This window comes from Solenopsis invicta, chromosome 10 (assembly GCF_016802725.1).
Source record: "Solenopsis invicta isolate M01_SB chromosome 10, UNIL_Sinv_3.0, whole genome shotgun sequence".
In the NCBI taxonomy this organism is placed as follows: domain Eukaryota; kingdom Metazoa; phylum Arthropoda; class Insecta; order Hymenoptera; family Formicidae; genus Solenopsis; species Solenopsis invicta.
This window is the reverse complement of record NC_052673.1, coordinates 15773366-15801238: the sequence shown is the minus strand read 5'-3', so window position 1 is coordinate 15801238 and position 27873 is coordinate 15773366. Positions and strand designations below refer to the sequence as shown.

The following is a 27873-nucleotide window of genomic DNA, read 5'->3' as shown; positions in this document are numbered from 1 at the left end:
CTGTATTTACGACACATCCGTGCTAGAAATATGGTTCAAAGTGTCACGTGCGTGCGTTTCAGTGACAACTATAAATACTCGCTGGTTGCGAGATTTGCCATAATTTAGCCCGCCGGCTCGCCTGCTAGTGTATCCCGCTGGATAATAATCGCGCGCGCGAATATCATCGTGGAAAAATGTTAGGAGAGCGCGCTGGTAGCGCGCGTCACGCGCGGCGGAAAGTCACCGCGAGATCTCGAAGCGTGCTTTATGACGCGCCCGCGGCATCGTCGATCGTTTTCAACGTTCCTCGAATTATCGCGTTAGCTATCGGGTTGGCGGGAAAAAATAATTTATCGCGCTTTCACCGGCGCGCGGCGCGGCGGCGGGACGCGATGCGGCCAACGTCAATCATCCTCGACTCGAGCCCTGGGACCTGGCTTTACGAGCGACGTTGAGGCTCGTCTCTTCCACTTTATTTCTTCCTCTCCATTTCTCTCTCTCTCTCTCTCTCTTTCTCTCTTCGTCTCTCGGAATCTCTCGTCGACGCAACGAGTTAAATTATCACGAGTCTCAAAACCTAACCGCGAAGGTTCTCGCTAGAGTTGACGCAAAGTCGATAGAGGCGAGCACCTAGGAAGCCGATGAACGTTGCGGTGCCCCGGGGTCGAAGGTCGCCGGTGGCTCTACCGCGAGTGGAGGTAATGTACGGAAGCAATAACTCGTTCCCACCGCGAAACCTGTATAATAGATGCCAATGTCAGGTCCCCGGCGGGACCTGGATTAGCCAACGAACAGCGCCGATCTCCTGCCGGCAATGACGATCGTCTTTTACCTTCCGCCGAGCGCGATGTTAATTATGCGTTTGTAATAATTACGCGAGTCATTTGATGCGGATCTACTCCCGGCGAACGACGATGCATGAATCGTATGGGCAGCGGTGTCCGAAAGTTGTTTTCATAGGAAAACCAGGATCGCTTGTGTTGTAAATACATGACTTATTTGTATCTCAGACGCAGTTTCCATTTTAATCTCCCAACCTTGCAAATAATTGGCTCTTCGCCCGCCGAGCGAATAAACATGACTCACGTTGCATTATAATCTTTTGTCGGGAATTGATTACGTCGATTACGAGATAGATAATTACAAATTCGTGCACATACTGCAGCAATGCAAGTCTTTAAATTACTTTATAGTATAATCATTTGTTTTTTTAACAGAGTTGAATAATCATCCTCACTAATTATTATCTCACTTAAATTTATCAATTTCATTGTAGCTGAATAAATTTCTGTAACTTTGGACAAAGTGTTTGAAACTGTGAGATGATGCACTATAATAAATGTGCATCACGGCGAAAGAGGCCATTACGCGAGTTTGGAGTCGTCCGTATGCGGCAAACAATGTAAGTTGCTCGCAACGGTAACGCTCGCGGCGCAGCTTCGTCGGGCGCAGATTATATGTGCGCCACGGGCGTTTACGTAATTGCGATTACGTGTTCTCGCCGTAAACGCAGTTCCAATGCAGACGTATCTCCAGTCAGTACGCCTCGGCACGGTTGTTTTGCTCCTCCGACCGCCGCGCGCGGTATCCGCGCATACACGCGTCCCGCGTGTGTGCGTAAGCGTGTACGCATGTGAGACGCATCGTTTGACGTGCGCCATTAGTTACAGAATTTTCTACGGTCGTTCGGTGCCGGCCACGCCGCATAATGGCGTATGCAAACTGAGTGGATAAAAAAAACCGGTTCAGCGGCGCACGAAAGTCGTAGCTGAGACGAGAAAAATATATATCGGCTCTTCGAGATTCCGTTTATGCTGACCCGCCCGGCGGTGGCCTTTTCTCTTTTTCTTTTTCGTTTTTTTTTTCTTTTCCCGCTGCTTTCCTCGTTTCCGTTTTGCGCCACCGACAGTTTCTTTTCTCACCCTTTTTTTTCATCAACCACCTACACGACGCGTGTAACACTACAGCGCATTATTTTCTGGTTACGACCGGATGTCACTGTCGTTGTTTTCTCGAGAGATTTCCTCGTGGGGTTATCTCCGCATTTTGATATAGCGATACCAACATGGGGCTGTAACGATGAATGACGTCTATATGACTTTAAATACGACGATATTTAAACGTAATTGAAAATCCGATTTTCAACACAAAACTTTAAGAACTGATCTCGTTTCTTTTAAATAACATTTTTCAATAATAACTAATTTATTATTGTAGAAGATTATTGTAAAAGATATATCTAATTATTCAAGTTCTTAATGTACGCCCACAGGACAGAAAAAATAATGCAAACACCTGAGAAATATACTACTTATTTCATATAATAAAAGATTGGCTAATTACCTTTAATACACATTTTACCGTTATTTAGAATGAGGTACAATACTTAAATAGTTATCAGTATAATGTCACATCATTCTTCTCGCACAACATCTTTTAAAAGATATTGGAAAATGCTTCAGAAATATTCAAGAAGAAAATCTGTACCTTGCATTTTGTCCTCCTCGTAGCTGAATGACATTTAAGTCAAGGCAGTTACGCTGACCGGGAAAAATATTGAAGTTTTAAAGAAGAGAGGGTAATTTTGGGAAATAGGACGTACAAATTTTCATTGGACTGTTCAAGCATTGTATGACTTTATTTCAGTGAAGATAGAATTTATATTTAAGACAAATCAATCTTTTAATCATTTAAAATGATAGTTATTTACATTATTTTGTTTATTAATTATATATATTTAAAATTGTGTGTGTGTGTGTGTGTGTGTGTGTGTGTGTGTGTGTGTGTGTGTAATTTTAGATATTTAGTAGATACTATATTAGATATATTATGCAACACGTACACGTGTAATTTTTTTAGTCCGCCAATATTTCACGTGTTTTTATGAAAGGATACACACACAGAGAGAGAGAGAGAGAGAGAGAGAGAGCAATTTTGCTGAAATACAGATCTAAAATAAAAATAATTATGTTGAAGCATTTAAAAAATTTTATCGGGTGTTTTACTTGCTAAAATGTCAAAATTGTTTGCAGCAACATTATCATGCTTGAGCGTCCTACATCATTATTTTGATGGTCCATTATAAAATTATTTTCTGATCTATAGTTAAAAAATTTAGTTATTGCTCTAAGATTGTTCTTTCCGTGTACAGAGATAATCTTTATATTACGGAATTGGCGCAACATATTGTAGTAAAACATTTTTATTCGAAATAGAGCGCTACGAAACGTATTATCATGTTAGACATACATAGTCTCTAATTACAAACTAGCGACGCCTTAGATACGTTCAACGATACGTTTATGATAACTCGCGTGGAATTTGCGATTTCAAAAGTCAGATCAGTCGTACGTTCTCTCTCCATTTATTCGGTAGGCTCCAAATATATCTATACCCGCAGAGGATATTCTGCGAGGAGTCCCGACGCAGCTTCAAAAGAAAGCATACATTATCCTCTGGCAGTCGGCCAAGAAAATCGGTCTATGCCTGGCACGAGTTTGCTCTAGTATGCAGCTAGGCAATATTACGAGGGCACACGTGCGATATTCGGTCTGCCGCACGCAACGGCGTCGTCGTAACTGGAGATTTTCGTAAATTAACGCTACGTTATTCACACCCTCGCCGGTCAGCTAACGAGCCGACCTCGTAAATAACATGAAACGTTTGTTCACGGATCTTAATTTGTGTTAGAACGTGTTGATTTCCGCGTTGCTTGTCAGACGCATTAATCTGCTCGCGCGGACGTTTCGCCGAGATTATCCTGCCACAGCGAATTTAACATCCGTATTATTCGGGCCGGTTTGTATCATTTCCGAAACAAAGAGATATATCGTTAATTTAATTTTTCTGCATGAACAAGAAAATGTGCGGTAAAATAAAAATGTACATTTGTCAGGCATCGTAGCATCGATGATCTGAAAGACAAGCGTCGAACCAACCATGGAAATTCGAGGGGATACACGCCGGTAGGTTCTAGAATATACATATATTCCACGCGGATCGTGTTTCCATTCATGCTCGCGTGTCGCTTTCATTAATTTTAATGGCGAATCCGGCATCCCTCTTTCTATCTTCTTCGTCGATAATCCCATAGGTAGCTCGCTCGCTACCTACGGCCGAGTGCGGCGCAACGCGCGGACGCCGCCGCTGCGTAGGCTTTCGTCGTTAAATCCATCGGAATTTGCCGGGAAAACGTATCTGCGGGATATCTGCGGGATGAATAAAAGGGCATTAGTGTGGAATTTGTGCTTTGCCCTTTATCGCGACAGTATCTCCCGCTTGTTGTACCTCCCTGTACGCGTAACCGCTGCTCAAACGTGATCTGCGAAAACAATATCGGAGCAACGTACAATTTTTCGTGCCGTTATTATATATGGAGACATTTTATATTGTGACGATAAGTATACGGTGAATAGATCGCAACAGCACGGAATATCGAAATTCGCGAATCAAAATATAGCAGGACAGTTCTCGAATAATTAAATAAAATAATTTAATTGTAAGTTTTTATTTTAAGCAATAGTTGTTGAGATATAAGAGTTTAAAGTTAGCCAATCACAAATTACGTTTAGACAGTCGCGTGTTCGTGAGTCGCGCGTGCGACAGTTTAGTGATTACCGCGTGACAGGTGACCGTAATCTCAGATTGACTAGTTTTAAACTTTTCCATCTCGACACAACTACCGTTTGAAATAAAAATTTATAAATATGTGTATATATATTTTTTTAAGAATTTTCTTGCTATTAGTATTTTGATTCGCGAATTTCTTGTGTAATGTGTCGTTAATGTAAAACTTGATTGAATTTCTGGGTTATTTTTTGAATAATATAAAGTGAACGTGTGGGTGGAAATTTATAATTATTCGTAAATTGCTCCTATATCGAAGTTTGTCAGACGTGCCCCGTATCCGTATAAACCAGCGCGCGATGTCTGACAACGTAATTCATCTTACCTGCGAGATACGGTGCATAACGAGTCGAAGAAATATCGCCCAATGAGAGGCAGGACGGAGCGTCCAGGCCTCCCGATGCGGCCCGGTTACATTCCCGGGCGCATTCCGTCTACGCCTATGGCGATGCTGTCCGTCCCTAGGAGAGGAAGTTTGTATATCGGCGCGAGATAATCGCGGCCGCGCGCGCCAGTTGATTAAAGACAGGCGGACGCGGGTAAAGCAAGAGCGCGCGCAAGCGAGGATGTCCTTATTTCCGCGGCAGGAAATCGCTCGACGAGCGAGAGAGAAAGAGAGAACTTGGCGGAGTGAAAGAGAAAGAGAGAGAGAGAGCTTATCTTATCCGGCACGTTCGACTACCGGCTCGAACTGCCGCGCCTACCGGCTCTTTTATTGCCCGACTTTCTCGGGTCCTCGGTTGACTACAATATGGTGACCGGTCTCTCCTACCGGTGTGTCTCGTCTCGCGAGCGAGAGCGACGGATTTCTTCGCGTCTGCATCTGCGCGAGGAACGAATAGAATTTCTTTCACGGAGAAGTGTGCGCTTGCTAAATCGGTCACCGCATGCAGAAAACAAAAAGCAATATGGTCCGATATCCGATGATACAGTCGGGAGTGAAAATTGGGTTTCTATAGGACGATATAAAACGATTGATATAATTTTCTTCTTCAATGATTGCAATAGAAACGTAGAGATTTTTAAAAAACATTTTACATTGAAAAACATTCGCTTAAAATATTTGAGAGATTAATTCTTGCCCTGTATCTCGAGGCTCCACATTATTTTGTGTAATGGTGAATTTATAAGATCTTCGAGGTTCTTAAACGGGAAAATATTCAGCAATCTTACGGTATCTGATTGGAACAGTTTGTTTAATTATTGAAGCATTTATTCTTTTATTGAGAGCTCAAATTTTTATGTTATCGAGGTCGAATATTCGTTTATGGTAGAAGTTGTGTAAATACAACGCACAATTTCAGATATTTCAACGAGTAACCGTTGCCGATTTACTGCAATATTAATAATAATAAATAAAAAATGAAAAATGTTAAAATACAATATTTAAATACAATATTTTATTGAAGTTTTCCACGTTTGACCATTAATTGCACGTAGGCGCATAGAGCATTGCAACTACTAAGTTACTGGTTCTGCTCGGCGATCATTATTTATTTCGCATTTTCGCGCGACGAATGACCGACGCGGCATGCAGAGAAGAAATTAATTTTTCCCATTGACGCGCGCGCGTCGGAAAAGGTTAACAGCGTTCGCCCGTAATTGATTCGACGTTCGTCGATCGCGAATCGACTTTCACTCGCGAGCGCTTTTCAGCGTCAGGTATCGTCACAGTATCGGTGTACGAACGAATTGCACGCGCGAGAGAGGGCAATGCCGTATCGCGTAACGCGCCGCGTAGTGTAAAATCTCGCTCGTTATCGGTGCCGCTAAATAACAATAATGCCGATGGAACACGTTACGCCCACGAGCGCTTATCTCGTTCAACAAACCGTCGCGCGCGTTTGCCTTGAGCAAACTACCTCTACTATGTCGATAGTGCGGAATAGTAGACAGTAGAGCAGCAATAATATAGAGAAACGTTATTACCTCGCCGAACAATTCCCTCCTACATTCCTTGCAGACCTCTCTTCTTATCCGCAATTTCCGCACCTATATTTCTGTCCGTGCAAATGATGGCTTGTAATCGGAGCTCTAATTACATTAGTGATATAATTCTAATTTGCGAAATTTGTAAAATAGGAAAGAAACGAGGAAACATTTAACAGATATATCAATATAATATGTAGTAATAATAAATATATGATACAAAGTATAATAAAATAATAATGATCAGCATTAATATACTATTGATTTGTCGCTGTGCTGTTATTATTAATATTGTTAATAATAATATATAGTATTACTTATTATTAATAACAAATAATAATATATTAATCTTTGATCACCGTCAGTATAAATTTCGGATAATTTAATAAAAGTTTTTTTTTCGATATAAAAACGCCAATAGAATTAAGAGAGACTCCACAATTTAAATCTATATTTTATTGCCACGATAAATGAATTCCGCAACGTTCGCAGTGACAAATTAGAATATCATTCGGCAACAAAGTGTGCTGATTGTCCGTCAATTCGATCATGTGACAGATCGAAACAAGATCGAGATGAAGGTCGCTCGTTCGCGTGTGAATTCCACCATTCTCGACATATGTCTTGCGTAATGGAAGAAATTGCGGGCGACAAACGCGATTGATAATAGTCGGACCGAGTGAATAGTGGAAAAGCATAACTTATTTATCGTAATACCGCCAATGTCTTGTCCGCGTACTAAGGAGCGTTGCCGGGCGATCGATAAGTCCACGTACTAGAAAATTGCGCGCGAACACGAACACATATTTCCTCCTCCTCCACCTTATCGACTTGACGCTTTCGTATCCGTACCCGGTATTGTTTTGAGCGAAATACAAGCACTGGTGTTAAACGTTGCACCCGCAACCTCTTTCACTGATTAAGCGTTTTGTCGCTAGACAGAAGATACTTGTCGACGATCAGTATCTCGAGGCGCGCGGACAAAATTAATTTTTCTATACGTCCTATCTTCGATATACATATGCTTTTTATCTAGATTCCTGTATTAATTCTATCAACATTTATGTATCGAGAATTAGAGTTGTCAAACTCTTCAATGGTTCCAATGGAAATTACAAAGTAATTCAATTTTTTAAGTTACGAATATCAGAACTACATTATCAATGAAAAATCAATGACTATGTGAGTCCTTGCTTTAATTTTTGTATTTCTATCTTTTAACTATATTCAAATTTGTGACTTCAGTATAATAAACGACAGTTTATTATATATAATCTAAATTCCTATAAAACATACTGGAAATAAAAGGACACTTTAAAGAAACGGAAAAATTTTTTTAAATAAGAAAAGCCATTATGAGTATCTAGATGTAGTAAGTAAAATAAATTCTCGTATGTGTTCATACATAAGTAAATTAATAGATAAATTAACGAAAAATCGTATCTGTCATGGCGGCAGTTGTTTCACAGCTTCGGTACCTATACACTTGAGAACACTTAAAGATATCTTGCAAGTGATAGCGTTAATTATTGTACAGCATAATTTTAAGTGGAGTCCACAGTATCAGGGACATATTACTATATATATAATACTTTTTTCTCTTTTTAATAGCTTAAATTATAACAATAAAGTTATTATTAGATCTATCTTGGTTTCTCTAAGTTTTGCTATAAATTGACAATTTTTCTTTGTAAATCTAATAAACATATATATTTTGCGTGTAGGGACGGTGATGTTTGATTTACGTCTCGGAGTTAAATTGAAAAATGTGTATTTCTACTGGCTGGGCGATATCTCTCTTCTCTCCCGTAGTCCGCCATAGCACAGATCGAAGGCTACGCCCTGTCAGGATGAATTCTCTACTTTTTTTTTTGCTTCCGAATGTGAATTTATTTGACACGCGATGCGTGTTCGCGAATATATACGAGTTACTGCAATTTGAGCAGGGCTGCATAAATTTCGCCCGATAGCGGCAAAAAAAACCGCGATAAACGCAATATTGACGTTACAGGTACGCGCTGCCACGGTCAGCGTGGTCGCGCTTCGTTCGTATATAATGAATTATTACGCGGTATTATTACGGGCGATGCCCGCGAAAGAGATCTCGAAATAACGTGTTATTGTGACCTCGATCAAGTTCTATCGCGTTTCGGCCGTAGGATTCGCCCGCGTTGCTTGGCTCGTCGCCCGATTTTCGTTCGATCTTCTCGCCGCGCCGTTGAACGTTGTTGCGCCTTTGCAGCTGGATATACATATATGCCGCATGTCAGATCGCTCGTAGACGATATGTCTTCGGATAACGGCGATAACAAGGCGAGTTTGTAGCACTGAGAAACGTGCAACGTGTTTGTATTCTCTTGAGATTAATTCCTTTATCGCTATGGGACGTCTATAAGATAATTTTTTCTTCGTATTCCGGAACGTGCGTCTATAGATCTACGATTATAATCTGTAATGCACTATAAACGTCATGTTAGATCGCCGCGTGTAAAACGTCGATTGTTTATCAGCAATTTTTATATAATTCTTGCAGAAACAGATGATATATAAGTAAAAAGGAGAAAGTCTAATTGGTGAAACGCGTAACGAAAAACGCGTGTATAAGATCAGAAAAGAACGAATTGTGTAATATTATTACATCTGAATCTCTCAATAATATTATTTATTTTATTGCATAACAATTAATAATGTTATATATAAATCATTATTACATATTAATGTTTTGTATTTTATCATCGCGTATTATTGGGTGGTACGTCCGTTTTCTCTGTAATGACTTAATAGGTTCTGTGAAGGAAGACTTGCACACAACGAACTCGGTACCACCCGGGAGCGAGCGTTGTAAAGGCGATACGTAATTAACATTCGCCGAGGAACGCGCTCGGTAATCGAACCGTAATCGCGGTGTGCTTGATTAGGGCAATAATTAGCGGCGCTTCTCCGATTACGCGCACGCGGTGGGTGCTTCTACACTTCTCAGTCTGGACTTCCAACAAGGGGTGGGAGGAGGAGGAGGGAGACCATCGATGCGGTACTGTGTCTCCGCCGCGGAAAGGGGGGGCCGGTATCGCGTGACTCCGGGCCCCGGGGAATCCCTCGATCGGAGAGCCAATAAAAGGGGAGGCCCCCGACCATATTTAAGGCTAACCGGATTCATTAGAATAAGGAACGAGGGGATCGCACGATCTGCTGTGCGCTGCGGCCGTAACGTGGTGCGAACCGGAGAAAGGGCCTCGGTTCCCCGCTACTTGGGTGCCTACCGGGTGTACTCGCGCGCCTACGCGCGGTGCATTCGGTGGCGTGTGTTGTGTCAGACATGTTGAACGATGACGGACCTTTCTCAGAATCGCTGAACTTCGCTCTTGTCTTTTTGGGTAGAAGGGAGCTTGGCGAATAAATAATATAACAAGGAATATGAGGAAACCGTGCACTTATTATATAGCTCTTTTTCTTTAGCGTCTATCTTGCTCTATTGACAAACAATTATGTGGTTCTTCGATAAAAAAAAAAAATTAATCATGTATTAAGGGAAAAAGACGTATTGCGAAATACATCGACTCTTTGCAGCACAATAGCAGTTAGCAGTAACAATAATGATAATAACAAGTTCAATTAATCAGTGTTTAATTCGTATTTTATTTATGCGTTATTTAATATTTGCTTTGCTTTTGTTACTCGATATTTATTTTTCATGCAATTCTGCGGTACGCATACGCGAGACGTGCTTTAGAGAGAAAAAATTGAAAAAGTTGAGTATAAGTCAATAATTTTATATACAATTTAATACAAAAAGAGAGAACAAATATCCCGCGTACAATTCTTTTCCGAAATCTCGGTTTATTTATGTAGAGTTTTCTCGGCACAACTCTCGAGTATTGATCGCCAGCTAACTGTTTAATTCTTCACTCGATTTAGAATACCGAAATATATTCGTCATATCCGGTGCGGTGTGTTACGCTGTTGTTCGCTTAGACGTTAGGACACATAATTCGATTAAGCCGGCACACGGCGCGGCGCAGCCCAGTCTTCGCGGCATCGATTAAAAGTCGGTCGACCTAAGGCCGACGTATCATACGACGCGTTCGAACGAAACCCGAATCGGGGGAGGCACCCCCCCTATTCCTCCAATCAGCTACGCGCACGAAAGCGCGGCGTCGTTTCGTATACCAGCCCAGCGTCCTGCTCCTCTGATCCTTCGCACAGGATTCTATTGTCCTTGGCGATCTTCGCCACGAGCAAGCTCTCCCGGTCGGCTTATCCTTCTAACCCGACGTGCCCTCTCCCTCCTATCGCGTGTCGAGAGACGAATCCTTTCTCCTCTTATTGCCGTTCAGGCTGCCTCTGACTTCTGACCGCTCGCTCCCTACGCAGAAGCGGAAATCCTCTCGTGGTATCCTGGTAAATATTGGCACGTGGTAGCGCGAGGAGCGAGTTCGAAACTGTTCCAAGGCAGGAGACCGGTTGGGCTCACGAAGGTCTGCTCGGCGGCGCGCGAGTGTGAGTCTCTCTCTCTCTCTCTCTCTCTCTCTCTCTCTCTCTCTCTCTCTCTCTCTCTGAGAGGGAGGGGCGAGAGAAGCACCTGTTATCCTGCGCCAGGACGACTCCGCGCTCGTCGGTCTTCCGGATCGATATTGCTCAGCCACATGTAAAGTTATTAAATACCGACCTGCGACGTTGAATCATTTTCCTTCGTTCGTCGCCGTATTATCACTCTTTGAGGAATGTTCGAGTCAATCGTGATGGAAATTCGAACAAACTTTTGGGCTTTGTCTCTTCTGTAAGCATTTCTGGGAATTTAATAACTTACGGAATGCACATCTTAAGTCCTATATAATTATTAATTAATAGAATATTTGCGCTAAACAATATTGAAAGAGTATTTTAAATGTCGCATGAGGAAAGTCGTATTTGTTGAAGAATCAAATATAAAATTTCAGGATTCGTAGAATCTCAAGCAGCCGCACTTTTCGGTACATTTAACTATCACGGGGACAGTCGAACGTTCGCTATTTGACTCGCAATAATTGAGGGTGCTTCGGTGAGTAAGGTAACGAGCTGCTAACGAGCAGTCGCGAATAGAACAATTATCATAATCAATGACGCATAAAAAGATAACGAATAATGATTTCTCCTTTCAATGTTCTTCATCAAAACTCATGAACTGTTATTAAACAGATTTTATTACAGTCAATTATTCATTACTCTAAATGAATTTCTAAGTCTTATCGTTGTTCAAAACAATAATTTTAATAATCAGCGATTCGTATTTTCTCTCCCGATGTGTTTTTTCTAATAAAATTATAAAACAATATTAATTATTATGCACGCATCAAGGAATTGCAAATTGAGAGATTCGTTATTATATTTAATGAACTTTATTCATATTATATAAAAAAAAAAAAAAAATATAAAGAGACTTTTTTTTTAGAGACTTTCAGCATGTTTATAAAGTTCATGTTTAATTCATTAAAATTGCTCGAACGTGAAAAATGTGTGGAGAAAAATTATGAATACATCCTCTCGTTAATATATTAGAAATACAGCGTGATGAATATCAAGAATTAATATGGAGTTATGTGTATTAGTGAAGCATTCACAAGTGTTTTCCCTTCCAATGTTGGCCGTTGTTTGAAGTGTCTTGCGGGAGAGACCACCAGTAACACTCTTTACCCTCGTAAAGCCTGAAACTTCTCTCTTTTTTCTAGGGAAAACCGCAGTCTTCAGCGTTGTGCGGTTTTAATGAGTCTCGTGCATCCAGCTGCTCTCCAGACTCAATGGCGTAACCTTGAGCGGGTATCTTTTATTTCCTTGTAAAGGAAGCATCTCCGTGCAGGAGCAGCTCTGTCCCATTAATCAGTTACAGCAACAGTTTTGCTCATTAATTAATCCGTCAAACAGCGGGCGAATAATTTTCAGAAGATTCGTATTAGACGGATGAATAATGTGACAACGCGCTTTAACGCTTCCATATTGCGTCATCATCATACATACATATAATCTTGCTTCTCCGAATCTTCCCCTTTTCGTTAGTCATCGTCCCTGCAAATTTTCAATATTTACGTGCCCCGTGGTAATCTATGAGCCGGGAAAGAGCTCCGACGGCGCGAGCAACGAGAACAAAGTAGCTTCGTTAAATGCAAATCGCTTCTGGAAGCGATCCAACAAAGAATATAAACGACGTACGAGAGTAAAAGGCAGGGCTGGTGATATTTCCGCTTGACAGATTCAGGCGTCGTCTTCGAGACGCGATCATCGACCGATGTTCAGTTTCGCCTGAATGCAGATTGTTTTATGTTTAATGGTGCCGAGGTATGATACCAATGTTATGTGCTAGGTAGCAACTTTCACATTTACATTATTATAAGATTTATATTACATTATTATAATATAATTGAAACATGCGTTCTTCTTGAAATTATCATACTACTTAGATGCTTTTATTTGTTGTTATCACGCACCATTTGTTCAACATATGTCCGTGTACACGCGCTTTAAGCGAAAGCTACAGTATCGAGACATACGTGGTGTTAAGGGTAAAAGATGAAAATGGGGGTGGCATAAGCGCCGGCGCCAAACCATTCAGTCGATAAACATCGAGTCGAGTACTCTGCGTGCAGGTCGTCAGGCCATCCTTTCGACCGCCGTAAAGCCCAGTGATGTAAAACGCAATAGGGGTGACGCGGAACACCATGAGGGTTGAATGACGATGAATTCGTAAAGGATAAACGGGGGCGTCCAGTAACCGCAATGAGGTCGCTCTGACTTGAGCCACGTTGTAACTTATCAGCTACACAATTTAGTTAAAAAAATAATGTATTCCGTAAAAATTAGTAAATTATAAAGAATGATAGTAAAAGGAATTACTGCTGACTTACATAAGTAATCAAGGAGAGGTAGAAAAATTGAAAATGTATACGGTCGACAAACTTATTTTCAAAATGTCTTGAATCTTTATTTTTAAAGAAACAAGTTACAATTTTCATATCGCAATTGCGATACTTTATAACTTTGTGAAGTAAAAAAGATTTTTTTTTTGTTTTGTTTCAAAAATATGGATTTGAAAATAAACTGTCCGATCGTATCGTGACATTTCTAATTTTCACTGAAAATCCGAGATATTCAAGACACCTACGAAATTGTTTTCTGTTTTGTTGAAAGTACGATGCAATTTGGAATGGAAAAAAAAATAGAATAACCGCAATGCGAGTTCTAATATCTTTAATAATTTGTGAGGAAATTGACTTATTTTCATACTTACGACAAAAGTGGCATCACAGGGACTAGAATGTACGACCTAAGTCCATATGGTAGCGCAAACGTCATCCTTTTTCTTTCTGTTTTGGGACCGTAACGTTTGCCGTGAGTTTCATCGAGGATTCCAAGCGTGTCCGCCGAGTAAACCGAGCAATTTAGCTCGCCGCAGCGAGCAAACGTGTGGAATTACCTGTATCTTCTTCCACATATATTGCTCGTTTCGCACAGCATAAGACGCTTCTTTCCCTTGGCACTCACTTTAAACCGCTTACTGGTCAATCCCTCGATCGGCGTTTATACTCTGGATTTTTCAAGTCATAAATTCTATCTCTAAAAGGAAATAATGTACGATTAGTCGGTATTTAATATTGTGCATGAAATTTATTTACTTGTAGAATGATATATATTTTACGCAGCATGCTACACAAAAATACTGGCACACTACGGTTGCTATAAAATGATCTATATCTTTAAAGAAAATGGTAATAAAATATTGTATTTGGAACGAAAAAAAAATAGAATGATAAAATTTTGTACTTGTAAAATGCTAGATTTTTTACTTTTATATATATAATTACATGCTGTAGAAAATAACGTAAGTAAATGCAGTTAAAAGAAACAAGTGTCTTCAATGTTGGTAATATAATCTATCGTCTTTTATTAGCAAATAAAGAATCGAGATCCAGTCTTTTCACCATTATTACAGCTGCAGTCACTTCTATTTCTTGCAATTCAGTTAATTTTTAACTGAACTCCAAGAAATAGTAATGACATCTACGAAAACGAAATCTTTACCTTTAGTTGTATTATCTTTAAATGTGTTATTAAACATAGAAAATAAGAGAAACTTTTTTTATAGAATTAAACAGTCTGCTGCTATTTTCATTGCAAATGCTTACTATTTTATAGCAGCAATCGCGCGCTGTGTCCAGTACTGTGTGTATATAATCTTTAAAATGCAATAGCCATCTTTCTCGGGCAATGTTACACTAGCGAAAATTTCAAATACCAGAAGCGTGACAACGACAATATTTTCCGAAGCTTTCCTGAAACAAATTTCCAATTAGTTGCGTGTAAAATGTACACCGATAAAAGCTAAATCGTTTCGCACAGTGGGTGCGTCGTCGTTGCTTCGCCTGGTCTTCGTGCAATCCGGAAATTAGTTGTTAGTCGCTAACGACTAGAGCGGTTAAGAGCGGGGGTTAACAAGGGAATTTAGTGAGAGTTTCCCTACGTAGAAGCGATGACGGGTCCGGGAGACGGCAACCACGCCGATGCGGAACCGAAATAACCGAGATTTATTTCGCGAGGGGTCCGGGACCGTTTGGCGCTAAACCCCGTTAAATGGTGCCCACGCATACATAAACACGCGCTCGTGGCTGACGCCTTAGCGCCGCATATCTTCGCGCTCTCGGTGTAACACCACGCATAGGCCTGATTTATCGCGGCAGAGCCGAAAGCCGTCGCGTAACTCCGTACTTCTCCGATCGAGAGAATAACTCCGAGACATTCATTACCACACGGGTCATGAATGTTTTGGCGGAAACGGAGAACGTAGAGAACGTACGTAGATTTCCCCAATGAATTTTCTCCATCTTCTTTTTATCCAAACGTTGATTTCGATTTAAAAAATTGACGACTCGGATGATCGGCGCGGGACGTAGGAGTTAATCGAAATTTTCGGGGAACAGCCCGCGGATGCACGCGATGAGCGTCCGTGAATCACGGAGCATCCGAGGCTGCGAATTGTGGGCGTCCGGGGGATCGGGTGGCCGGGGATCGAGGGAAGGGTCCGTGAAAGGGCCCGCGCGCGGTTGGAGTGGAACGACGTGTGGGACGGCACCGTGGTACCTGCGAAGGTGGTACGGAGGCCAACAGTTAGCGCCAGACGGTCAAAAACTCACCGGACCGGCTGCCACCGCGCGGGCCTTTCCTCTTTTTCTGCCTGTCGCTCGTCCTTTTGCGCCGCGCGGAGAGCTCCGCGCGGCGTTATATATCGGGAATGCTCATTCATCTCGGCTTACTTTCGAGCGCGTACCCTCGTAGAAGGCGCGATCGCGAGCTAAAAACTATTGCCAGAGCCCTGCCTGTCGACTTCAAGATATATTGGGGGTTATTTCTGTCGTTATTATCGTGCGCGCAACAAGCGAATATTATGTTTGTCGACGCGTCTCTCCCTCGGTCCGATATATTGGATTTACGATTAACTAAATTACAAGCAAATGTACGAGGAATGTTTTAATTCCCCTAGCCTCGGGGATCATCGGTGTTCAATTATGAATAAATCAATGGAATATTATTCTCACATATATCGTTAATTACTCTCTGTGTTAAGGTTATGCACATGTTTATACGATTCATATTTATTATTATGTGATTAATATGATAATGCGAACACATACATGTACATCGTTGTGTAAAATTAAGATTATGCATTTATCACATTGTATGAAAGAACTAGATGTTTATGAATTTAATTCAAAATTTTTCGAAGCGAAAAAATCTCAAATTAAATTTGGCTTTCCAGAACTTTTATTCGAGATATGACGAAGAATCAACAAAATATTTATCTATACATTCTAAACTTTTGTCTCGAACACTGTAACAATATTCACCTTTGCGACGCAATGAAAAGTTTAAATCTGTTCAGCTAAACTGTTCTATATGTCTAAACCTTATTATTATTCAGACGTCCTGTGACTTGAAGATCTCTTTCGAGGTTCGATGTATTACCGAACTTTTCTGAAAATCCTACAAACAATTACGTAAAGATCTTCCGCAAAGAGACCGCTCGCAGAATTCGTTTCGATTCACATTCGCGCCGGTTATTACAGCAGTGATTAATCGATATTTGTGTAAATTCCGATTTATTTATTTAGATATGTATTCTATAAATAGCATTTATTAATTCGTGTGAGATAAAAATAAACTCGTTAAGGTATTTAAATGTAACTTCAATCAGCCGTGATTTGTCCTTGCTTCATTTTACGCGATTCGCTATAAACACATTCGCGAAGTTTCATTTATTTTCTCAATTCTGTATTCACATGACACATTTAAATGCTAAATACGATTATTTTCAACTTTAAATGATAGTAAATACTTTTTTATATAAGTAAAAAAGGCAAATATATTGAGAGAGAGAGAGAGAGAGAGAGAGAGAGAGAGAGAGAGAGAGAGATAAAGTGAAATGAAAAAAAGATAAACTTAAAAGAACACATTCAACTAAAAACGAAAGAATGAAAATATGAGTCTAAGTTTCTTCAGGCATTTGACGAATTAATTTCAGCGAGTACGAACCCCAAAATGAAAGGATAGAGAAGAGCATCCTCACGGTGACATTGTAACCGGTCGAAAAGAGCCCTCTTTGTGTTCGCGGAGCCGACATGGGGAGGGAGAGTCCGGAGAGAGAGAGAGAGAGAGAGAAAAAAAAGCGAGAGGAAGGAGGAACGCGGGGTGGAGAGAGTGGGGCGAAGCGACAGGAAGAGCTAGGCTCCCTTTCCTCTCATGATTCTCCCCGAATTTGCATGTGGAGCCGCCTTGGACCGGTCGAGATATCGATTCGCAGGTGGCTGCCCAGGGGGATCGCTTACAATACGATTTATTACGGGGGACCACCTGCTCGTAGAAATCTCAATCGCGCTGCCTGAACGCCGCCATCGTCGGCCAATGACGGATGCACTTTCTCCGCTTCTCACGGATCTTCATTAAGATCCTTTCCCTAATCTTCGCGCGTCTTGCAAGGCCCAGCTTCCTTGAATCGCACGCGCGTGATTCTTTGTCGTAAACTCACCTGTGTACGGCGATCTGAAATACCTTTAAATTAGCTCATTTTCCATTATATATTACTCCATGGTTTTTTCGAATAATTTTTAACGATTTTGGATTGGCAATTAAACGGAGAAGAACTGAAAAAGTTTTAAATACAAATTGTCCAGGCCGTTCGAGAACTTTTTATATTGCCTTATCTATATAGTTAAAAAATTATAAATAAATAAGCAAAGTGTCTCTTCTTTGAATAATAAGTGCAACATTTTAATGTATTTCGAATTAAGATGTGCAATGACACAATCGAGATAAGACGAGTTTTATGATTCTTAAAAGTCGTGAAGAACAAAATAGTAGTTGATTAATTTTATTGCTTTGCGCTAAACATGATAAACGATATGATATTGTATCATATTAAATAAAGGACTTCGATCAATATAAATAAAAAGCTTTATCGGTCTATAGCTAGATCTTAGTGCTAATATTTATTGTGTGCTTTTATGTATCTTTTTGCAACAAATTCTTTATAGTTTTTAGGAACGAAAGGGCTCTTACATTCAGATGCTCATTAGCATCAGTTATTAAATTGACTTTCAATTTAATAACGTGATATTACTATTTCTTGATCAACTTAGAATTGCATTTGTAAATTGAAAAAGTTATTTGGCGCACAGTTTCATGAACTGGAAAAGGTATATAAAATCATAATAAATATCAGCACCAAGCACTAGCTATGATCGATAAGGCTTTTCGTTTATATTGTGATACAATATTGTATTTCTACAGATGGGATGAAAAGATCTGGTTTACTGCGTTCTCTGAGTAGCGATATCATTTTTAGGATTTTACAACTATTGAACTCTCTAGAGGAAATGGAATTGATCTGAATTTATCTTCGAAGTTCGGCAATGGCACTTAACGCTTAGATTGACTTCGACCTTGAGCATCTAGTATAAAAGGATCTTGTTTTTCCGGCTAATCGAAGCGCGCGTAAAATGTGTGACGTTACTTTCAAAACTCGAGAATCGAGAGTATTACTCGTAAGTTCCCCGTACGAAAATGTAAAAGGTACTCATAAAAAATAGGTCGTACCGCGTTTTCATCGAATTATCTACTCGCAATTGTAATTCTTACACCGCAACAGATTCAGCAGCATTTCTTGCATCTAGTAAATCTTCGTGAGCTTCGATCGCTAGGAAGTTGTGCGAATCTCCGACGATGAAAAAGGAAAAATTTTCCGGAAGGGATCTCGCGGGGGAAGGCAGTGGCGAACAGATCAAGCGAGATTAAGCGGTAACGTTAGCGTGAACTTGCGGAGCGGTACCGGTGAACGTCAGGAGGCCGTGGCCAACTTCCTTTTTTTTTCCACGTTGCATCGAACGCAGACACGGACAAATCGATATCGCTACTCAGCAGCGTGGTGCAGCGAGTTTCGCGTTTTCCTACTGCGGCCGACCGACCCCGCGCCGACCGACCCCGCGCGTGCTCTCTCTCTCTCTCTCTTTCGGGGTCACTGACACTCCGACGACTGCCGTTTGATAAAATTGCAGCCGCCGCCGGAAACCTCGTCGTCGGCTGCGCTGTGCGCGCGGCCACGTCAAAAATACCGTAAACCGATACCGCGATCCGGTTGCACTTCGATCTCAAGCGTTTCTGCGTTTCCGCTCCCTCGAGCGTCTCCTACCTCTGCCGATGGTTCGCGAATTTTCGCGAATTTTCGCGAATACAGAATGAAATTGAGAAACACGGTGTTTTTTCCTTTTTTTTACGCGCTATGATCGCGATTGTCGAGTCGAATAACCGTTCGTCCGTTCGTTCGTTCGTTCATTGTTCGCGGTGCGAGCCGTCGTTGAAATAGGTCACGAATCGCGCGCGCTGCGAATTTCTTTGTCGATGAGTATCGATCGCGGCCGCGATATATGCGCTTTTTTAGTATATCGTCGGGAATTATTTTCCATTTCGCGAGGTACAGCTCGGACAGACGTTTACGGGCGACAGGGCGACGTTCGCGAAAATGGGGCCGTTAAAGTTGAAGCAGATCTCGGATGAACGGAAGACCGTGTAATATTTTTAGTTCGTTTTAACTCTTCACAATGGCGTTCATATTGGAGGACATTTGCTTCAAAATTCAATCACTCGTTCATATCCATTTATAACGACATGCAGCGGTAACTTTAACTGAATGTAAAATTAACGTACGTAATATTTTAATAATAGATATTTAATTATTTGCGTCTTTCACTCGTATATTCTTGAATACTGTTCTTTCTAATCTAATAAGTTTTTCAGGAAAATGAGAGGAATAAACAGGAATATTTAAAAGTCATATTTTACTATTTTCATAATTATAGAATTAATTGTCATCTACATTTTCTATTCTCGCAAAACGTTTATATTCTTGATGCAATTTTGGGCCGTTTTGCTGCATTTATTTACTCTCTAATTTGATGTACATTTGAATTTTGAATTTTGTATATTATTTCTCCCGGTTCACTCATCACAACTTCATAGTTCACATGTCGAACGTCACGTTCATTTCACGTATTTCTTCGAATGTTTAATTGAAGATCGCACATCCGATGATGCGACAATCAAGTGCAATTTTTGGTACACGTATTCCTCATTTAATTGGCCATAGTCGTGCAAGACACGTCCAACCCACATGAAGTCCGTTTCGAGAAAAATGCAAATAATATTTGATGAGATTTAAAAATGAAGGTAAAAACAGTTTTTTATTAATTTCAGGCACATATTAGACTTGGATCTTTTTCGTTTAAAAGAAGATTGTAGAAAAATATACACACTTATCGCTGATTACAATAATTGAAAAATTATATTTTTGCGGGTTATACGTTAACTATGACCAATTATTATTCTGCGACTTTTTAGATATAATCAGTCTTAATTAAATTAAAGAGACTCGATAGCACGTATCGGTTTAAATCGCTGATAAACGGGATTCTCGCTATCGACGGAATATTATTCGATCGCGATGTGCTTCGCGATGCAACGGAAGAACTGGAGGAGGGGGGGAGGATGCAGACGGCCGACCTTAATCAGCCATCCGCAGCCCGTAGGACCCAGTCGATCGCATGAAGCTCCCGACGACTTCTTGTCGCTCCTGCAATCTTGCTCTAGCACAGGCCCTCTCCTCGTTTCTACCATGTACACGGTAGAGAGAGCGTGACTCTCTCCCGCGTGGCAGCACCGGTTTGGTCTTAACGATCCCACGAGGAGGAGGTCGCCCGCTCGCGCTCCTTTCCAGCCCCGCTTCCTTCCTCCCTACGCCGGAGTAGACCACCACTATATCGCCACGTCGGACTCGTGTTCTCTAACTCGTAACCGCGTGCGACATTACGTCCGTCGTACGTCTATCAAATCCGGCAACGCATCCACGTCGGACCGCCTTATTTCCACGACGTAATATCAGCATTAGATATCATTATCGATACGATCTCGACGAGTTTAGACTCGTGATGTCACGAGAACGGCGAGATTTCTACGTTTTAGCTCGCGTGACGGTAAATAACGGCAATACGAGATACACCTGTCTTCCGTTATTTAGAGCGATGAAAAATTGGGCTTGTCGATCGCTGTTATATCAATTTTAATCTCTGCTTTCGGATATCGACATCTAGTACAGCTCTCTCTCTCTCCTCCCTCTCCATCCCCGCCTCCCCCCCCCTTTCCTTCTCTCTCTCTCGTCCCCCCTTTCTCTCTGTCCTACTATGTATATGTCTGTGTGCGTGTGTATCCGTGTTGGCGCGCATGCACTTTGCGGTTACAGTTGGTAACGAGGAGGTAACTCGCCTCGATGACGGGACACTGTTGGACGGCCCCGCGCTCTTTTGCCCGAGCGACGATGTAATTTTCTCTCTCGGCTATTTCTCTCCGCGCGGCGTTCGCGCGACGGCCTAGTCCGCATTATGCTCGCCTGGTACCATGGGCAGCCGGACGCAGACGTGCAAGATGGCACGCCCAGCTGTCGCCACGCAGACGCCGTCGACGCTGGCAGCCGCCACGGCAACAGGATCGCATATACAGGCCATGGTGTCCCGTCGTGGTGTTACCGCGATCACGCACGGCCTTGCTATCGCGAGTGACGCCGCTAGCGTTGGCAGGGCCAGCTAATAATAGTGATAATGCCGCCGCGTGCGCACTCGACCAGCGCCGAGCGATACCGCGCCTTCGAGCAGAGCTGCGATCTTACGACGGGGCCATGTCCAAAACAAGCCTGCGAAAAATCGATTTTTCTGCTTGACAGCGCGATCGTTGAGCAATTTCAATTTAATCGATCGAAAATCCAGTTTCTGGACTATCCGGAAATTGCCGACTTCCAGAAAAATCATTGCGTTCACGAGGAAAAAAAATTGTATAATACGTAAAGAACCAAGTTCTGCAATTTTCCTTTCACATGTCAGACAAGAAATAAGTACTAGTCATGTAAGAACTGCGGATTATACGTTTACGTCAAAAGTAATCATATTGAAATTATTCAATGCAAACTGCTGAGACGACTAATTTTTACTACCTAGTACACTGTATACATAATCTTTTGAAAAACGGAGGGAGAAGAAACTAAATCGATTCAATTAATTATTTACACATTGCTGCAAGAGTCATGGTCAGATCTAAAGAAAAATGCGCCGCTATAAATTTGAGTAACTAAAAAAAAATTACGTGTCAATTACTGTGACTTGATACGTTATTGAAAAGACGAGGGTGCATCGATACAGAAAAAGTTTCTTGAATTATTTGGTCTTTCTATATAGTAGCTTTCAAGAAAAATGCAGAAAATTTGTGTCTTGTTATAAAAACGTATATGATATGTGTAATTATTGGAGAAGCACTTCAGGTCGTTAGCACGTCGAATTATCGTAGATTTCGATTATTATGTTGCAGCATGTAGCTTATAGATTTTTTTCAGCAACGTGAAACTTGGAAAACCGACGTGATTGTACGTTAATTAAAAAGTGATAGGAATTATTCGGCTAGACATTTCTTTATCTTTTTCGAATGCGCGCGATACGTTTCTAGATGTTTCTCGAGATTATTTTAACACCGCTAGTTACCATATATCTATTCTTGCATTTTGCCTATTCTTCTGCCGAAGACACATCCGATATCATAAACATTGTATCATTATTTCATTTTATTTAACGGATATTTGTAAATACAACGTTTATGAAGTTTTCTGATCGGCCGTTCTCAATGATTTTTATATCAAGCAATCAAGTTCAGTTCAGTCTTGTTTATATCGTATCTAGTAGATAAGTAAATAAATTTCTGGCACGCTTGACGCCATTTTAAATCTCATTTAATATGTATCTGACGGAAGTTCCGGGGAAAAGAGGATAGGAAAGGATCTCGAGTACTTGCATTCAGATAAGGAAAGTAGTAAGTATTGATGGAAAAAGTACGTAAAGTATCTTGCTTGCCAACCACGAAGCCAACTTCGAACTCCTTTTTCGAGTTTCTATCTATAGAATTTCGTTAAATTCGTCCGGTTCATCCAATTTGTCTCCACACTTATGCTAATTGGAAAGCTTCCATCGCGAGCTTTCTTCCGTCTTTCCTCTGCGCATTCGACCGTTCGATTTTTCCTTTGTTCGCGATCTGCTCGATTCCTCGGACTATCGCGCTATTCCCCCTTTCGGCGCAAAATGCCACTCTCCTCGTAGACCTCGACGTCGCGTCGCCGCGCCGCTTGCGCGCTCATGTAATTTACATCTCTGTGGCATGCATATTTTCGCGATATGTAAATCGTTTCTTCCCGTTGTTGCCGTTGCAACAGCGGCGTTGTTCCACGCCAGCGGGGATTTGCATAATTGAGTCGATGGACGGACGGTATCTTCGACTTTTCTCGCAGATTTCACGTATTGATGTGTCGACGCGTCTCGTTCTTCTCTCGCGACGGAAACTCGAAGACGCACGAGATAAATAAAAAAAGAGAGTGGCGCTGAAAATTTGATAAGTGCAAAGAGACTATGAATAAAGTTTCACCATTATTAGGTGTAAAGAGAGAAAGAGAGAGATATATATGTTAGAGTGTTGCTTTTATTTAAATTTTACGATCTTTGTGATGCGACATTAAGCAGTAACGAGTAGAAACAATCGAGATTTGATCTAATGAATCTGATATATACAAATATCGGACATCCGTCAAGAAGATCGTGAACATGTTTTGCGAGCAGATTACTAATGATTTATGAGTCACAATTTTTCGGCAGTATTTACAGTAGATCGATGCGAGTATATGTGTAATTTTAATTTTGGTACACATGTATTATTGAGTTGTCTGTTTGCGAGAGAATTGTTTGCGAGAGAATATGCTCATTCATTTATTACTTGGAGTCGTACAGTTGTGCATCAATTTTGCAAATACGGATGCGCGGCTGCGAACGACTCGCGCAGAATATTTTGCGTATTACGAGATACTCGCAACTCGAGATACGTTTTTTTTTTTTTTAATTTTTGCCCAAGTCACAAAATTATTTCTTTATTTTTCATTTCCTTCGTAATATTGCGAAACAAGAGGTTATGCGATTAGTACGCGTTTCGATGCGATCGTTGGCGTCCGCCGAGATTTCTTCGTCCGCGGCGACCGGTGGCATACCGCCTGCCCGCTTGCAGTATTTACATCATGCAATCGTTGCGCAGCTGCGCGTCTGCATAATGTATCTGCCGAGTTGCGTAATGAAACTGCGAAATCGCGAGAGCGAAGAATGTCGTGTTGAGCCGCGGCGTTGGGAGGAACGGCCGAAAATGGCGGTCGTTGAATTCTAGAAACTGCGGGCTCGGCCCTCGTTTCTGCCACGCCGATTGGCCGATTCGTCCTTGGTTCTCGCAGGGGGTCGAAGGCACTTCCTGCCTGCGTCAGAGAAGCGTCGCCATCCTGTGGTGAGCCTCCAAAGCACGGAAAGCCCCACGCAAAGCGAATTATTCATCAAACCCACCCTCCACGCCCGACTCTCCGTCCTCCTCCTCGGGCTACCCCTGTTTGGGGGCTGAGGAGTTGGTAATTTCTGGCAGGAGCGCGATTTTATCGGCCGCGAATACGCAAGGGTTGACTTGCGAAAAAGCTCACGGGGGATAACGATGGCTCTGCTTGTCCCTCGAACAGGAACATTTACAATTGTTCAATTAATTAATCTGTAAATTAAATATCTTTTTTGCTGCTTTTTTGATTTTCTGTCTTGCCTAGACAAAAACCGCTTGAAGAGCATTTCGCCTTGGCTGGACCCGATTCTATGCAAATCCGACATTATTTTCTCCGTCTCATCTGCTTTAATGATGCAAACCGATAACTATAAAATCCATTATTTTAGCAACGAAAATTTAAAAGTGATTGAAATTCATTTTTACATATGAAATGTTTATAATGTTATATAGTCTCATTCGTATCTTGTTTAATAATAAAATTTTTAAAGATCTTTCGCAAATCCTACCAAGACTACAAACTCCTTAAATGATAATGAAGTACATTTCAAATACCTTCAGAAAACAACAGGATAATCATTTGACATCTCCCTTCCAAATAGCTTTGGAAAACTACGGGCTAGATAATTATTCTTGTCAGCAGCCATACATAATTCATGCCGAAGTGCTATTAAATTAACGCGGGATGTTGACAGTGTCTGTAAGTTCGATCTATTGCAACTTCAAAGCACTTTCTCGCTCTAAAAAAAATTGCATAAAAGATATCATTGGTACAAGCGTGTTTTGATATGAATAGAAAATCTCAACTGGTTCAATTTAAATAAACAGAAATAAAAAAAAGATTTACGGAAGATAATGATCTGTTGGAAAGGATTTATATTACGATAAGAGGTAAATAACAATTTACGATTTTACTTGTTAACGTTTTTTGCTCTTGATTGCATCATATTGCAAGAATCGATCCTTTAGACCTCTGTTTCTTTTAATCACATCTATCGCACTTGTTATTTCTTCTTTATCTCTCCATAAAAATATATTTTAATTTAAATTGAAAAGAGTTTCGAGAAAACCGGATGAAAGGAAATGTTTTCGATTCATTATTTTCAATTGGACCTCGACATTGATTTTTTCATCGTAAGATTTTAATTGTGAATCATTTAAAATTATAATATTTTTCATTAATTCATGTAAATTTAACGATCAAACACTTAAAAAAATTTATGTAATGAATTATTGAAAAAAATATTTAGAGAGCTTATTACAAAAAAACTTTCTGTTTTCTTCTAAATATCGACAATAATTAAGAGAGTAATTACAAAAAAAATTGAAAAATGTAAAAAGAATTTTCTGCCATTTCCTTAATACACGTTTATAAAACATTTAACCTTACAAATGTGTCTCATATATAAGATTAGGATTCGTCGAACCCATAATTGCAACAGTCACCTATTGCTATCGAACGCATTCTATCCGACCACGTGCGCGTACGCATTCGATGGTACGCATTCGATGACGCAACATGTATACGATGACGTAACGGCGAGCGCGCGCGGGCACGGGCGTGAAAGAGAGAAAGAGAGAAAGAAAGGGAGGAGACATGTGCGATATCGAGTTGAAGTAACGACGGCGATAAAGCTGCGGGCTGCGCTTGCGTGCGCCCTCGTTCTCTCCTTTCATGCACACACGTCCACAGGCTCCTCGGGTCGCGCCCGCGCGCGCGTTCGTCGTCTTTTACGCTTGTTGCACCCCGCAGGAATACGCGTCCCGCGGAAACTCGCATCGTTCTCGCGTGTGCGAGCCGTGCACACACAATCGTCGCACTCTCCACCTCGTTGCCTCGTTCTGCATTGCGCTGCCGGTCGTCGGACAGCTGCGCGACGACCGTGACTGTGCCGCGAGTGTGCGTCGCTCGGCTCTCTGTGCGTTGTCACGTGACGACGACGGACACCGCGTCGCGACGAGGCCTGAGTCTCGAAGGGTGGAGGATACCCACCCTCGTTCTCTCGCGAGCCACCGCGTCGACATAACATCCCTGTGTTCAACCACTGTGTTCAATCATTTCGGGTCCTCGGGACGAGATTTATTCGGCTGAGGGCAAAACGGGACGACGTAAATCCACGGCGAGATCGATAAGGGAGTACGAGGGAGCGCGGAGGCTCCTCCTGTGCCGTTCGTCGGCCGTTCATGGGAAAAGTGGGTCGACCTACCGCACGCTGGTGGAAGGTGAGTGTCTCCGCGTCGTTACGTCACCGCCGCGTTATCGGCCAGAATAGAGTCGCGTTATCGGGGAAAACGGCGCGGCGTGGCGCGGCGTGGCGCGGCTAGGAGCAGCGCGAGCGTGGGCTACCTCCGCGGTGAGAGGACTCCGCCGCGGCCGCTCTCGTAGGTGTGTCAACGTACGATTTCCGATTGGGAGGTGCGTGCGCGTGGCCGCAGCGAATTCCGACAGCGCGCGCCAGTAGGGGCGCGATCCGCCAGAGGTAGGGTCAATTAAGATAAATTACGGAGTAATTGCAGCGTGTGACGTTCGGTCATCCTTCGCCTTTTTCCCATTGAACAAACCTCTTGGCGCGCCACGTGTTTAAACCTCGCGATAACCAGCTGTCATCTTCGACGATCTTGTATACCCGCTACTTCGGTTAGGTTGTCGCGGGCGATTATCCCGAACGATGTTACATCGCGCACGAGTGAGCTCTGAACGCCGTGAACGAGGAGAGTGCATCTCTGCGATCGATTTCGTCAGGCGTGTAAAAACCGATGCACGGCTGATGGTAGTATCCGATAGTAACTTTGGGGTAATTTCCCGACAGAGATATCCGGCGAAGATGCATTCCTCGCGATAGCGCTCCCGTTAGTCCAGGTGAGATCCAATCTTCGGTGTTTACCTCGCAATGCTATCGCAATGTGCACACACGTAATACTGGAAATAGAAGTACGTTAATGCGCGACCTTGGCGTCGATAGAACAGCACGCATATATATAGGGACGGGCATAGACTTTCGTAATGGCATTTAATCAATATCGTTGTTTCAAAGTCACCGCCTCTGCTCGCACATCCATGCACATCTTCTCGCAGTAACGCAGAAATAACGAAGGCTGAGCGACTTTAATTTACAATATTTAACGTAACCTTTTATTTAATATTTCATATTCGAAAGTGCATTTGGGTATCAATTACAATTCTTATTGTCTAGAAACTCTAACGCTTTTAACTGGACGTCTAATTGTTCAAATTGTTCAAGTTCAAATTGTATTCATAGAAATAGGACAGAAGAGAGCATTAAACTATGAAAGTACACACGTACATTTTGTAAATGCGGTCGTTTCCGACAATGCGCATGTGCGACGAAAAGTGTAACAAGTAGTCGAGCATTC

At 41.7% G+C, this 27873-nt stretch overlaps 1 protein-coding gene across 4 annotated transcripts in view; it reads left to right on the top strand.

The window, feature by feature from the left end:
* Nucleotides 1-27873, top strand: part of LOC105197851 (ras-related protein Rab-37) — a 159274-nt gene that overhangs the window by 58111 nt on the left and 73290 nt on the right. The window contains exon 1 of one of the 4 annotated variants that reach the window (XM_011164423.3): nt 26184-26721. The exons of 2 other annotated variants lie outside the window; for them this stretch is intronic. The gene's annotated coding sequence lies outside the window, so the exon portion shown is untranslated. Of the gene's footprint in view, nt 1-26183; nt 26722-26810; nt 26979-27873 lie in introns of those variants that run through there. One more of the 4 variants, XM_026131559.2, reaches the window with a different exon arrangement.